This window comes from Eurosta solidaginis, unplaced genomic scaffold (genome assembly GCF_040869045.1).
Source record: "Eurosta solidaginis isolate ZX-2024a unplaced genomic scaffold, ASM4086904v1 ctg00001227.1, whole genome shotgun sequence".
In the NCBI taxonomy this organism is placed as follows: Eukaryota; Metazoa; Arthropoda; class Insecta; order Diptera; family Tephritidae; genus Eurosta; species Eurosta solidaginis.
The window spans coordinates 134,967-149,066 of NW_027137012.1; the positions used below are offsets into that span (position 1 = coordinate 134,967).

The window sequence follows — 14,100 nt, forward strand, 5'->3', positions numbered from 1 at the left end:
TTTGCATAAAGCTCATAATTATATCTCCTTCGATAATCGCCGTCAGCATCACGGATAGGACTATAAATCTCATAGAGAACTTTTTTCTCGAACACTCTAAGAGTTATCCCATCTACTCCGTTCAAAGTAGCAGTAGTTGATGAGAGTCCGTTTCCGTTAGATAATTTAATTATGGTTATGGTTTCCGAACAGACAAATTCCTTCACAGGATTCGAATTCACATCCGTCGACAGTGACGTGGCTGCAACGGCGCGAATACGGAAATTCTTTCTTGTATGACAGCAAGTAATTTTTCTTCTCCTTTATTTATCTAGTCCAGAGAAGGAAGAACTCCCAACCCATTTCTAAAGGCCTATTATATCAATGTCATCAGCATACGCTACGGTAACTGTTCCAGTATTACAGTTAGTTAGTCTTTTAGGCACGGCGCAGGCAGAACGCATTTTATAGAAAACCAGATTTCTGGAAAATGGGATATACAAACGCTTTAATGGATGAATGTCTGCGTATTGAACCCATAGTTCGACGTACTGCCGGTAAGTTACGTGAAAGAGAGATGTATGCAGAATTGAATGAATATCGTTCAGTTGATATGATCTCAATTTTGATCAAAACTTTTCCATTGAAGCATGTACAGCTTTTGGCAACCTGATTTGGAGCACAGAAGGCTATATATGTTATGCGTGGACATTTAAGAGACTACTGGCGCTCTTTCCCATTTGAAAAATGCTAAAGTAAACAGAAAGAAAATAGAAAATGGGCACGAAGAAAAGTAAACACGGCAAATTCGTAGCAATAAAATAAATAAAATGCAACACGTTGAGCGAATCAGATAAGAGCGAAGCGACAAAGACACAGAAAAAGTACAACACATTATGCTGCTAGGCAACAAAAGCAACTACAAATAAAGGCGACAAGTCAGTGCAGATGTTACAACTTGAAGTCATGGGTCACATTGGCTGGGACACCTACACTTTGCAAATAAACAAACAAAAATCTTGCGGCAACTTCGTTTGGCGGCCACAAACCGACAACTCTGAGCAATGCTGCCAGTACTTGGTCCGCGTTTTTGTTTTTGTTTGCCAAGTGAATGGCAAGAAGACAGTAACGATGGGGATAGCGAAGCACTTCAATTGTGAAACAAATACAAGACTCAAGACTCTGTTCGGGTAGCCAGCATTTTAGTGTTTACTGCTTTGGCTGACTTTGGCTTTACGCCAGAGGGGCGCGCTATAACAGCTGAGGTCGACTAGCAAAGTTCCTATGGAATTTATTACGTGTGTAAATAGCGGCACGTTCTGCATCGAAGATAAATGTGCAGCTGTCAAGCGAACAATAATGCCAACATAACGGTAGTAGTAGTGAAAACAATCGGGTGGTACACAATAATATAAAACAATATTATGTATATTTTATATATTTAACACTAACAATACAGAGGAATTTAACTAAAAGACAAGGAACAAAACAAAAAAGTCATGAAAGGATACTACTCGTAAAACACGAAAGGTGGCAGCACTAAAACTGGCGCACAGATAGTCAATAAAAGAAAAAATTCAGTCGCGTAGGTATTTCCTTACTCTTTGAATATTCCAACGCGACATCTGCTCATTTGTTTAATGTAAAAAGTGCACTCGACTATCTTATATATAACATGTAACATACCCACTTCATTGCTTCTACGATTACTTTACCATGGTTATACCGTTATTGTTTCCGAAAATAACTATCGCATTGTTTACATTTGTCGGTATTGTCGTTTTAATCCCTTTTGTTGTGATTGTTATTTTAAATGGTAGAGCATTGGAGAAGTTAGAGAGAAAATATTCAATGTATGAACTGCAGCTTCAGCCGGTGCTAATAGAACTTCCTTGCAACTTCCGATTTTTTCAGAACTTCCACAGAGTTCATTTGCAGGCATCTGCTTGTGAAACTTTAGTGTCGAGCGCTTGCGGCAGGTGATTTTAAATGGAGATATACATTCAGTTATCGTATTATGTAAAAGACTGAAGCTTAAGAGTGGCGGCACATTCGTTCAACCAGACTACTTCACACTAGTCCTCAACGAACCGTTTACTTTCTCTGATGAACTTAAGTAGGAGCGAAAGATTCGCGCTCCGAATCATGCACCTATCAATAAAACTCGTCTTACTTTAAGACCTGGTCATCAGCGGAAATAATGATGAATCTAATCTTCTTCCTTCTCATGCCCAAAACTTCTGCAGAGGGAGCTTGTTGGTATCCGGAGCGTCGGCACAAAAGCGCAATAATCTATGATAACACCCATAAGTACTCTAAGAGCATATATTGTACGCTTGAGAAGGAAGCTAGTTCCTCTCTTTTCCAAAAATTGTTATAAAAACCTTGATACGAATAAATCGTTTCGATTAGACTCAGTTGCTTTAATCACATATTCCTCGATTTTTCGACTCACTTGTGTCCACTTCAGGACGAAGAAGAGATATTCAGATGTATTATGGACACCAGCGAGGCTCGACACAAAATTCGTATGCCTTTAAGGCGGAATTGCTGTCGACGAAAATCTTCACATTGGTGTCTGAGACCGTACTGTCCTGGAGCAGTCTAGCTAACTCTCTTGGCATAGACCTCATCCTGGAATACACTGCATATGTCAGGAATTCAGATCGACTCTTTTACCTGCAGATACTTTGGAAGACTCCACCTCCAGTTTTTTGACATTTTCAAGCCGTCTGCGTATATCTTATTGTCCCTACTACGGTGGAAGCCGTCATCTTACTCCTCCCTCGAATAATATCTTATGTTCTGCATCCGGGACCCAACAACAGTCGTGATGTGGTCGAGTTTTGAGGTTAAATCAGTAAAGATCCCCTTGCAATGTCATCTTAGAATATCGCATGCCCTTATTTTCTTGATGCCACTCTGGCGCATTGGCATCCGCGCTAGTGCAGATGGCGTACAGGACCTCTGAGAACCATGATAACTCTCACCTTTAGAACTGCAAAGCAGGGCAAGTTGGGAAGTCTTAATATCGCAAAATGATGAAACTCAAAAGCTGCAATACAGAAACACATTTGCAAAGCAATCCCTGACTATAGTAATAAATTTGCAGCAATTCCAATTAGAAAATGCCTACCGAAAGATGGATATGCATAGAAAGGAAGCTGATTGGTAGCGTGATTACAATGATCCAAAATATACCATATAAACCGCTATCGGCTTTTGAAACAGTGGGATGGTACGATTTAGTGAAATTGATGAACGAATCACGCTTAAGAAAGAGTTGCTCCAGACCATCAAGGGAAAGAATTCGCGCGACTCAAGTTGTTGGATTGAGCGCAGACCTTCATTACCAAAGGAGATGGTTTGTACACAACGGGTGGCGACGCCGAAGGAAGCAAACGAACCGCTGCACTAAACTTAATAGCAAGAAAATTTCCCAGCTGATACAAAAAGGTGCCTGAAAACAGAAAAATGTTAATTCAATTATGGCGCATCAAATGAAATCGAAATTACCACACCAACACGACGCCAAGCTTTCACTCTATTGAAAAAATTCATGCGCTCCAGCAAAGATGAAAGCATATTTCGCAATTTAATAATTAAATTCTCATACTCCAATGATGTACATCCACATGCATAACATAAGTACAAACATGAATGGGGGAGGGAATCAGAAAATGACTTATGTACAAGTGCAATGTATTAGACGTGAAACCACGTTACCAGAAGCAAAGGTGAAGGAACGAACAAATGCAAAATTATAACGAAAGAACACACGTTGGATTCTAAACAGACTTACGTAGATTCAAAAGATCAACTGGTTTGCGGACGTAAAATAATATATATGAATGCGACAGGTGCTAGCTAAACCATACAAAACTCGCTGTGCAACAACAACCAACTGAATGGCATGCTGCACTTCGCAGAATTTAGTCGATGCTGACAGGTCTCGTGCGTGTCTTGCAAAGTAAGGGAGCAAGAGGAAGTGCATGAATAGTTTGGGACTTCGTACATAAATGGTTTCCAAAAGTGAATATTCATGCATAAAATTATTAACCCTTGCGGCACTTAAGGGATTTACGTACTTAAAAATTGATATCGACATATTTAAAGCGTACAACGAAATATTCACGCTAAGATGAGGTATGCAAGCCGAAAAGCGCGAAGTGACTCTTTTTTCTTCTAAAATCTAACATCGGAATACAGTAGCTATCAAGATCTAATTTGCTAAGGATGAGTATTACTATTATTATTATTAGGCCTGGAAGCACTGCAATCTTTGTTTGGCCTGGGCAGTGAATCCAGTGACGTCTGAATTGTTTTGTTTCCCAGTTGCTTATGGTTTCCATGGTGTGTGCTTTTCTGAGTCCACAAAAGGGCTCTGGACCATAGAATGCTGCTGTAGCACCCTGCTTTGCTGGGTAATCTGCATGTTCATTACGTTCATGTCTCTGATGTCCGGGAACCCATTCTAAGAAAACCTTGTTTTTGGCTCCAAGGTCATTCAGGATTTCAATACAGTCATCCACTTGCTTAGCTGTAACTGTGTAGGATTGCAAGGCACGAAGGGCTGATAAGGAGCCAAGTTTTTTGTAAAATCCATGTTGTTGTTGTTGTTGTTGTAGCGATAAGGTTGTTCCGGGAAGGTTTTGGCGAGTGTTATCGATGTGATGGTCCTTTTCCGGTTACAGATCCGGTACGCTAAGGTAACACAGCCCGACCATCTCGGGAACGATTTATATGGCCACATTAAACATTCAGGCCATCCCTCCCTCCCCACCCCCAAGTTCCATGAGGAGCTTACTAGGAGGAATAAGGTCCCAAATTGCTCTAAGCTTAAGCGAAGTACGACCCTTCAGGAGAAACTTTGTTCCAAATATCTAAGAATGGTTCTAGATACTTAGTTGTCGTGGAAGCTCAACGCAGAAGAGAGAGTGAAGAAGTCTGGGGTACTAATAAACGTACCTCAAAAAATTTGAGTGGATATGGAGGCAATCAATGCTAAGCATAACGTGAGCCCTTAACATAGCACTAACGGCTGCAACGAGACTAAATGCCTCCGAGCAGCTTGAGCGTAGACCATACGGTCAAAGTAGTATAACATTATCAAATATTGGACGGGTAGATTACTTTGTTCCCTACCTACCTATAATCTGTCATAGCGCAACATAAAAAAGTGTGTTAAAGTGTAGCCAAGCCTTGGAAAGAAGCGGGATAGGGAGAAATATACATGTATATTGGGTCCCTCGGCAGATTGGGTGAGACTTGAAGAAGGAGAGAGAGACGTGATGGACCAAGCAGGAAAGACGTGAAGCCAAGCGGGTGGCCCCAAAGTATCGAAGATCATTTGCAGATCTTACAACCTTAGACTAACAAAGTGACCATAATAACTAAAAAGAGGAGACTGTAGGCTCATGATATGACCTCACATGCTTTTAAATTAGGCCTTGGCAGTGAAAGCAGATGTAGAAAGTGCGGGTTGAAGGAGAAAATGATGGAGGACATTTCATGCTCGTGCCTGAGCTCGCAAGACTAAGACTCCAGTTGTTAGTGATGGCACAGCTGTCAGATCAAGAAGCATTAAGGCCCTAAAAAGCTTCTAGTAATTGCCAGGTTATTTTATAATCTAGTTGCTGGTTTCTGAAACGGTTTTTCCAGCTTGGTCGTTGAGCAAACTTCTGTTCTATGTGAGATCGTTATGGAACGGCCAGTTCAAACTGTCATAGTAAAGACCAATTTCAATTTAACAAAACAAGTTTTGATGTTCAATATTGCGAAAGAAATATATCCATGTAATACAAATATAAAAAACTGTTCGGTGGTACTTACCCTTTTAACAGCATTGTTTTAATGATGAAATCTTCTGATGATGCGACCCAAGTAAAACTGGTAGCGTTTTTGGGCGGCGATGTATGGCAATAGCAGTGATATAAAACAATGCCTATATGCACAACGAAGTGCATGTACAGCAGGGTTCCAGCAAACCTGAAGGAAATCTAAAAATAAAAAAAAATTGATTTGTGAAAAGTTTTGTAACAGATATGTGATAGCTTAGTTGGTAGTGGAAGCTACTGCAAATCAGGTGCATGTTGGGTCGAAACCAGGCTAACGCCGACTGGATTTTTTTTCTTACATCTAGTTTCAGATTTAGGCTCAAACTTTTAACTGTGTGTATTTATACCAAGCTGTACTTGTACACAAGGTATTATAACTTTGATTGGATAAGTGGTTGGTTGTACAGGTATAAAGGAATCGAGATAGATATTAGACTGGGTCGATTTATTAACCTATATCGCGCCATCGACGGACGGACATGGCTCAATAAAATTTTTTTCTCTACTGATGATTTTAATATGTGAAAGTCTATATCTATTAACCTGGGTCGATTTGTATGGACGAAATTTAACCTATATCGCGCCATCGATTTTTCGATAGGATTTGGGCTCAGGAAAAAAAGTTCCACTACAGATACCCATAAAATAATTTTTGAGCCTGCAAAATTTCAACGATTTTTTCTATTTTTTATGCATTTTTTCATTTTCAAGGCTCCAAATCATTTTTTATGTATTTTTTTTTTCGTTTCAATTGGAATATGCAAAATTGGTAAATGCAGTTTTTTGAAAAAAAAAAAAAATTTCGTTTATGGAGATTTAGAAGAATTTTGGTCGAAAAATCGATTTTTTTTGCAGGCTCAAAAAAAAATTTTTTTGGCTATGCGTAGTGGAACTTTTTTTCCTGAGCCCAAATCCTATCGAAAAATCGATGGCGCGATATAGGTTAACTTTCGTCCATACAAATCGACCCAGGTTAATAGATATAGACTTCCATATATCAAAATCATCAGTAGCGAAAAAAATTTTTTTGAGCCATGTCCGTCCGTCTGTCCACGATAATTTAACAAATACTGAAATATAAATATTGAGATATCGTCACCGAATTTGGTACACGAGCTTATCTGGACCCAGAATAGATTGGTAATGAAAATGAGCCAAATCGGATGATAAGCGCGCCCATTTTTTATTTATATAAAATTTTGGAAAACACCAAAACCAGATTATTTAGTAAATAATACACTTAGAATGTTGAAATTTGACGTGTGGACTGACATTGAGACTCTTGATAAAAATTTTAAATTTTTTTTAAATGGGCGTAGCACTGCCCGCTTGTGATAAAATCAATTTTACAAATATTATTAATCATAAATAAAAAATCGTTAAACCTATCGTAAGAAACTTCGGCAGAGAGGTTGCCTTTACTATAAGGGTTGCTTTGAAGAAAAATTACCGAAATCAGGACCATTAAGGACCTCGCCCACTTTTATAAAAAATATTTTTAAAAGGGTATTGGACGAATAAAATAACCTATATCTTTGCAAAAAAAATTGCTTTATATAAATGGTATTTCATTTCCCAAGTGGATTTATAACAATAAATAGGAAAAAATTCAAATTAAAAAAAATGGTCGTGGCACCGGCCCATTTATGACTAAGAAATTTTTTATGTTTCGGTAGCCATAACTCGAAGAAAAGTTAGTTCAGAATAGAACCATATGTATATGTATTATTGCGCAGCCTTGTAACACTATGAAGCACACAAAACAAACAACAACAGCATTTCACGTGTACAACTGGGTATGTAATGTTCGGTTTCACCCGAACTTAGACTTCCTTACTTGTTTATTATATACATGGTTGCAGTGCAATCCTTAGTAAATTATCTTTTTATTTCAAGCTGCACTAGCACCGCCCTATGAAAATTGTTAATGGAGTTCAGAATGGTGGTAGTGAAATGCACTTTATGGAAGTCATGCTGATGGCTGGATAACCGAAGAAACTCCATATAATTGAGGGAATCATAACGGCTTCAAAAATTTTCGTTACTGATTAAACAGGTAATATGGGTAGATGCTGGCTGTGTTTCCGGTCATTGGTAGTGGGTTTATCCTTGCCATTCTCCCTTATTCTGGAATGGCAAAGACTTTTAACGACAAGTAGAAAACATGTGCTAGGCTGCTGATACCGTCATAGCCAAGGTGTTCCGTCCAAAATATCTTAGTTTTAATTTTAATCCAGACATTTGAAGAATATAATTTAAAATGTTAAACCAAAATGTTCCTATTCAAAATAAGATATATAACTTCGTTTCGTTTTAGATTAACCAGGTCGGCATTTAAAAACAAAAAAAAAAAATGTTGTCATATACATAGTATGTAAATATGTGTACCAAAAAGTTTAAGATTTAAACCAAAATCTTCAATCGTATATAAACTAGATTACAATCTCTTAGCTTTCATTTTCCTAACAAATATGTTCGCTATATATTCTATAATTTTCTTACATACTTAGGCCTGCCTAGCATCAAAATCGAATTCGCAGCATTATCGTTAGCCTCAAAGTGAAGTAGCATACATGAATTTGTACGACACAATTAAAACGAAACGACCAAGCATTGAAATTAGTATCAGACTGCTCAAAATGACGACAACCGCAAGTTAAACCACATTTGTCACTCGCCAGGTGGCGTCTACATCAATCGCATTAACAAAAAAGTCAACCAAATCAAAAGCAAACCGAGAAAACCCACCAGCGACACAACCACCAACAACAACACAAGCAACGCCGACATTAACAGAAACACCGGAAAGACCACAAGACCAATGCTCAAGGAGGACCGCATTAACATCAGCAAATACAACAACAAAATCTTCTGTACATATCAACCCAACCCCATCCATAGCAATAAACAAGACTGGACGCCGCATGTGGCAACTATTAAATGCACATTTGGTAATTACAGCGACAGGATTACAACAATGCGCCGCAGTGCGATGGCAAATGTTGGTGATATTTCTTATATGTACTGTATTGGTGAGTAGGTTTATAACAATCCTCATATATATGTGTGCATTACTATATGTATTTGGTCATGTATGTGGTTTCGAGTACGATTGTAAGTGTGTACGTGATTTGCTTTTGAAAAGTTTTGCAGGACGAAAGTCGTTTAAGTCCAATTAAAGAAAAACCATTTACGTTGTATACAAAAACTTATGTCTTAAAACCAATTCAGAAGCTTTACTAAATAATCAAACTTCTTGTAAATTAGTTCCACTAAAAATTTAAGTTTGAAGTTGAGTATGGCCATTCAGACTAGTTGAGTTTAAAGCATAGCAAGTTCACCGACTGTAACATCGAATCCAAATTCGAAGTTTTTGGAGCATAGTTTGTCGTTTCAAGAACAATTACCTGGCAATATATGTTAACACTCTACTTATAGCAATGATTCACTGTAGTTTTTACACTCTGGGGGAGTCCAGCTGTCTGGCAATAACCAACAGTCTAGTTTCATAGTAGCTCGACGAAGACGTTATGTGTAACAACGCTTTTTTCGAGGGTATCCTCCAATGTTTGGCGAATAGTGAACATCTGGTCGATGGACGAGATCTGAAGCCGCACTTGTAAAGAAGGCTGATTCCGCGATAGCTTGATCAGTTTCTAGGATCCCCTTACTTCTAGTATGTACAAATAAAATTTAGATTCCAAACGTTAGCATGCACCAAACATATTTTGCGCAAAAGCTGATGAATGCGACCTACCAACTCCTTACCGCCGTATTTGAATAGTTTGGCAGGCAATCTATCCGCACCCGCGGACTTCTTGTTTTTTAATCTGATTATTACCATCTGAATTCGTCATACTCGTGTGGGGGAACATCAATTCCATTATCATAGATTACGCGCTTAGGTACATCATCAATTCTGGGCTTTTAATCGCTTTCTCTATGCAATATCACAGAGAAGTGTACCCTCCATAATCTTAGCACTATCTGGAAATCGGTTGTCGGGTCGCCGTTTTCGTTTTTTTTTTTTTTAATTTTTTAGTAAAACTTGGGGGCGTTATTCCTGGTGGCTAGCAGCTCTAGCGCCTCGCATCTAAGTCTTTCTGCCTTTGCTTTTCTCTTTCTGTTAACACGACTAGCTTCCCATTTTAAGTCGCGGTAGCGCTCGCACACTCTTCTTGTTGCGGTCATTTTCAACGTGACAGTGTCGTTTGTTTCAGCTGCAACGCGGCATTCTTCATCGTACCAGCTGTTTTTTCGTGGTTCCCGAAACACAAATTTTTTTCTCGGCGGCGGTATGAAGTGCAAGGCATGCTTCCACTGCTCTTACATTTCATCCGATTGACTACCATACAGCAGGTGTTGGAGTGGAGTTGTGGAATCATCAACAGTCTGCAACTTTCCGACGTATATCTTTCTTTTTGTTTTTTGCTTCTTATGATTCAAGTCGATGTCAGTTCCTCGAATCATTCGTACACACACATAAGTCATGCTGTTCATTTGTTATCAACTTGGTCGATTCTTTTTAATGTCTTCGATCGGTTTGCAGTTATGAAACTTAGCGAATATTTTTATGTATATACCTAGTGCTGGATATGACCATGTTTCGAGCACCAGCGAAGTCGATTACTTACTTACTTACTTAATTGGCGCTTAACCGTCTAAACGGTTATGGCCGTCCAACAAGGCGTGCCAGTCGCTCCTTCGCTCCGTCATCCGGCGCCAATTGGTAACACCAAGGTAGTTTAAATCGTTTTCCACCTGGTCCTTCCAACGGAGTGGGGGCCGCCCTCTACCTCTGCTTCCATAGGCGGGTTCCGATAGAAACACTTTTTTGGCCGGAGCATCATCTTTCATTCGCATAACATGGCCTAGCCAGCGCAGCCGCTGCGTTTTAATTCGCTGAACTATGTTGACGTCTGCGTATAGCTCGTACAGTTCATCATTAAATCTTCTTCGGTACTCGCCATCGCCAACGCGTAAAGGTCCACAAATCTTTCGAAATCTTTCAAATCTTTCCCAAAGCCGCTTCATCTGCTGTTGTCATGGTCCATGCTTCTGCCCCATATAGCAGGACGGGTACGATAAGTGACTTGTAGAGTATGATTTTCGTTCGCCGAGAGAGGACTTTAGTGCTGTTGTTGTTGCTAGTGTTGATGCTGGTTCCCAAATAAACGAAGTCTTTTACTATTTCGAAATTATTCGGGTTCTTCATCTCTGCGTGGTGAATTGCTGCCTCCATTTAGGAGAGCAGAGAAGTATTCCCTCCATAATCTAAGCACTCTCTGGACATCAGTTACAAGGTCGCCGTTTTCATTCCTACAGGAGTTTGCCCCGGTCTTAAAACCTTCCGTCTGTCGCCGTATTTTTTGGTAGAATTTTCGGGCGTTATTCCTGGTGGCTAGCAGCTCAAGCTCCTCGCACTCACGCCTTTCTGCTTCTGCTTTTTTCTTCCTGAAAAGGCGTCTCGCTTCCCTTTTCAACCCACGATAGCGTTCACACACTCCTCTTGTCGCGCTCGCTTTTAACGTATTTTGGCTGCAACGAGATAATGGTCCGAGTCGATGTTAGGTCCTCGGATCGTGCGCACATCTAAAACACTGGAGGCATGCCGTCCGACTATCACATCGTGTTCGATCTGATTGCGAGTATTTCGATCTGGAGACAGCCATGTAGCTCGATGTATCTTCTTATGCATGAACCGCGTGCTGGATATGATCATGTTTCGAGCACCGGCAAAGTCAATCAGCCTCAGTCCGTTAGGAGAAGTTTCATTGTGTAGGCTGAACTTTCCGACTATAGGGCCAAAAACACTTTCTTTGCCCACCCTGGCGTTAAAGTCGCCAAGCACGACTCTTATGTTGCTTCATTTGATTTGCAACAATTTGTTAAATTGTATATGTATTATATAATCTTAATTATGTATAAACGATTCTGTAAAATATTTAAATAAAAAATTATTAATTATTTTGTAAAATTTTTTTTTATTTCTTTTCTACGCGATTTTTTCTATGCTGCTTAATTGAGTTGCCACATCATTTTGGTTCACAAAACGAATGTCAATATTTATGAAAATAATTGAATATTTTTAATAAAATCAAATAATTTTTTTATTAAATGAATATTAATACTTTCATTTATTTCAACATTTAGTTTAATTACAATTTCTATAATTCACCCACAATTCTACTAATATTTTTGAAGGTTTTAAGTTAAAAAAACTAATAGCCTTCAAAGCTATAAATATTAGTAGAACCTTTTAAGCCTTAGTAATTTAATTACACTTTTAGATTTGCAATCTAATGTCATTATTGACTACAAAACTTTAATTAAAAAGAAATATTTTTCTATTACTAAAATAAAAATAAATTAGTATTATAAAATCACAAAAATGCACTCTCATCATTTCATCCATTTAAAACATTTCCTGCTCAATCCATCATTGCATCTATTATGCACATACAAAAATAAAATACAAAAAAAAATTGTAATAATAATATGGATTTATGATTTAAAATCGAAATTAACTGCAACAAACAAAAACAATTGAAATGCGGATATTTCCATTTCCAACCAAATCTCGACAGTGGGCGCCTTCGAGCCGGGTTTCGTATTTCCATTGGAGAATGTCACCGTGAATGTCACAAGGACGCGACGCGACTTTTACGTGCGTCGTCAATAATCTTGGCGGTCACAGGGTGAGTGGTGACTCCACAACGGCTAGGGTATGTATCGGTTTTGAAGTGGCGTAAGAATTAAAATTTTTGTCTTCTTCACTTCTTTTATTTTCACTTTTAATTTTTTTGTTTTTATTTCCGTTTCTATTCAATTTCGTTTGTAATGCACCATTTGCGTTTTAAATTTTTTTCTGTTATTTTTTCAACAGCATTTATGAATTAATTGAAATTGCACACACAGATTTGCACTGCACCAGCGCACAATTTTCTTGTTAGTGGAAATAAAAAACTAAATAAAAACACAAATCACTTTGACTTTATAAAATTTAGGAAAAGACAAATAATTAGAAAATAGCACGAACAATTTTAATAAAAACCATTTTATTTACATTTATGCAAATAAAATTACAACAAATGCACAAATGCACTTAATTACGTTTAATAACGCACAAATACTAAGTAAAGTGTTTGTTTATAACTTTTTAGATTTGTTATCTATCAAAAGTCAAAAATTCGCATCAATGCACAAAAAATGTTAATATAGGTCAAACAACCACTCATACAGCTGCGAGTACGAAAATAGCACCCTCAAGTTTTATTAAAATTCATCAATTAAGGACTGTTAACAAATTTTTCAAATTAGGAATTCGGCATAAGTAGTAGGCTTTAAGTTATTTATTTCTATATTGTTGTTTCAAAGTATTTTTAAAAATATATTAGCTTCTGAACTTGAGCCTTTAGTAACGAGGAAAATAAGTAAGAAGGGAGAGCTACGCACAAAAATTTTGTACATCAAATAGTCTTAAAGTTAGTTACAAAAACTTGAACCTATGACACGGCCAAAAGAACGGTTTTGCACTTCAAGGAAGACTAGTGAAGGACAAGCCAAGAAGTGACCGCCCAAAACGACAAGCAGATTCATATGTGGAGAATGATGCTATAGCCAGAATTAGGGAAAACCGATGTCATTATTGTTAAAGGTAAAGAAGGAGTAAGGTTTTTGGTAGTGTAATCAATGGTCCTTTGCAGGATACATACTAGACAGTTGCACAAAACTAGATGTCGTGTCTCTCCACAAAAGTTCGGTCATATGGACAGCAACAAATAAAATGATAGAATTTCTTGAGTTGTCATTGATATACATAGATATACATATATTTCCATGCCGCTAAACAAAAATGAACCTTTCTCGTTGTATCACTCCTTATATTCTTCCTTTTGTTGTTTTAAATAATTAAAGAGCCAAATCTTATTAATTGTGTAACAGAAGCTACGCAAACCAATCTCAAAAAGATTCTCGAAAAAATTCGAGAAGTCTACATGAGAATTTTCATTTTTATCTAAAGTTTCCGGAATCTTTTTGAGAACTAATTTCATATCCCCATTCATTTTAGTATTACAAAATAAAAGTTGTAAGTCCCTCAAAATTCACATTGATTTTTAACAGCGTTTTCCCAAAGGTTGGTATTAGATTTTCTTTCCCACGAACGGCCCATAGTTTTTTTTAATATGAAATAAAACCTAAAACAACCTTAAAAAAATTTCAAACATTTTATTAGCATTGAGAGACGTATAATTGTACGTTATTGCTTGGCAACAAAATTGCA

General features: G+C 37.8%; 1 pseudogene; it reads left to right on the plus strand.

The window, feature by feature from the left end:
• Positions 1-469: 469 nt before the first annotated feature.
• Positions 470-14,100, plus strand: part of LOC137236018 (neurotrimin-like) — a 104,823-nt pseudogene continuing 91,192 nt past the window's right edge.